Below are 2,500 nucleotides of genomic sequence, written 5' to 3' on the forward strand. Positions count from 1 at the left end.
TATTATTATTATTATCATTATTATCATTATTGATATCAGTGTTACTATTATTATTATTATTATTATTATTATTATTATTATTATTATTATTATCATTATGATTGTTTTTATTATTATCATTATGATTACTGATATTATCATCATTATTATCACTAGTGTTATCATCATCGTCATCATCATTCATTCATTGTCATTATTATCCTTTTCATTATCCTCATTATTATAATTCCTATCATCATTATCATTATCAGCAGCATCCTATCTATCTATCTATCTATCTATCTATCTATCTATCTATCTATCTATATATATATATATATATATATATATATATATATATATATATATATGTATACATATATACATATATGTATATTTATATGAATATATATATATATATATATATATATATATATATATATGTGTGTGTGTGTGTGTGTGTGTGTGTGTGTGTGTGTGTGTGTGTGTGTGTGTATGTGTGTGTGTGTGTGTGTGTGTGTGTGTGTGTGTGTGTATGTGTGTGTGTGTGTGTGTGTGTGTGTGTGTGTGTGTGTGTGTGTGTGTGTGTGTGTGTGTGTGTGTGTGTGTGTGTGTAAGGAATATATATATATATATATATATATATATATATCTATATATATATATTTATATATATATATCTATATATATATATATATATATATATATATATATATATATATATATATATATATATGTGTGCGTGTGTGTGTGTGTGTGTGTGTGTGTGTGTGTGTGTGTGTGTGTGTGTGTGTGTGTGTGTGTGTGTGTGTGTGTGTGTGTGTGTGTGTGTTCGCGTGTGTGTGTGTGTGTGTGTGTGTGTGTGTGTGTGTGTGTGTGTGTGTGTGTGTGTGTGTGTGTGTGTGTGTGTGTGTGTGTGTGTGTGTGTGTGTGTGTGTGTGTGTGTGTGTGTGTGTGTGTGTGTGTGTGTGTGTGTGTGTGTGTGTGTGTGTGTGTGTGTGTGTGTGTGTGTGTGTGTGTGTGTGTGTGTGTGTGTGTGTGCGTGTGTATACCTGTGTCTTGACAAACAGTTAAACAAACAGATTATTAGGTTTGCGTTTGTTTGTTTGTCTCTCTCCCCCAGATTCTAATTTTATGGTAATTGAGTGACATTTATAGGTCGGTTAATGGATACTTTTTCTATGATTCTTCATGCTCCAAAATGCAACCAGTGATTCCTGAACAGTCTTCTAAATCTTCTGCTTAAAAGATGACCTTAAGACGAAGAGGAGAAAGAAGAACAAAAAGAAAAAGAAATCTAATATGCTGCATTAAACTCTTCACGGAGTAATTTTACTTCTCGGAAATTAAATTCTATTCTTGATTACACAAACATTTTTTTTTTCTTTTTTTTTTTTTTTGGTGGGGTATATGGAAATGGGTTGCAGTGTCTCGGCTTTTGCTTTGAGGTTTCGCAAAGACAACTTGTGTAAGTTATCAAAATTATGTTGAGTTGTTATTAGCATAAGTTCTTGGAAGAGATTCGGGACTTTTATTTCGCTATGTGGTCTGCTGTATAATTTTACGAGTAGAATATTAGATATATGATAGAATTACGTTTTATGGTTATGCTTACCATTATCTTACAATTTATGATATAAGAAATGTTCAAGATGTTTTCATCAAGTATTACAATATATACTGTAGCATTTATCACACATAGTTTCAATTTTTTTTCCACTGGTAAGTATCTTAGTAATAAAAACAATTACAGAATAAAGAGCGAAAATTGCTATTTACTGTTAAATGATATCAACTAGATTCTGTGGTATCATTTAAGGTGTAATTATAAATTTTCACATATACTTTTTGGTGAAAAAGATGGGGTTCATCGGTGTTCTTTCCTGCATTTAGCCTTGTAGCATCTCTACAGTGTATGTAAAGGATAGATATATGTATACACTTTTATATGTCAGATTTTATTAGAGATCATGATAGTACAGATATTTACACAATGTACATAAAATGTGGCCAACATAAGATATATATATATAATTCTGCAAATGTATATATATATGTATGAGTACACATACATAACATTCTGTAGCACATCACACTGCTTTCTTGGGAACTAAAATAAGCTAGTCTATTCATAAATAAAACAACAAATTGGTTTAGTTCCTAGCCTGTTTAATTTTTTTTTTCTTTATTGAATATACAGATTGTTGTCAACTTCAGCACGTAGATGGCAGTGATATCGCGTTGCCATTGCCAAAAGGACTGCATTATGCAAGAATCAGAATATTATTCTTTTAGAACTACAATTATAGCTTTGGTATTGTAAATATTTCATTTTCTTTTCTTTTATGTATTATCTTTTCTCAAATAGCTGCAATCGTAAAGTTCTAAATTGTAGCTGAATCATTTAAAGCTCTTCTCAGCGGCATAAGATTATCAGAGTAGGATTAAGATTATAATTATCAAATACTGCATATTATATGGTATGTTGAAATAGCTGCCATAAGAAATTTTATTGTCACCA

Source organism: Penaeus vannamei, chromosome 3, assembly GCF_042767895.1.
Source record: "Penaeus vannamei isolate JL-2024 chromosome 3, ASM4276789v1, whole genome shotgun sequence".
NCBI lineage: Eukaryota > Metazoa > Arthropoda > Malacostraca > Decapoda > Penaeidae > Penaeus > Penaeus vannamei.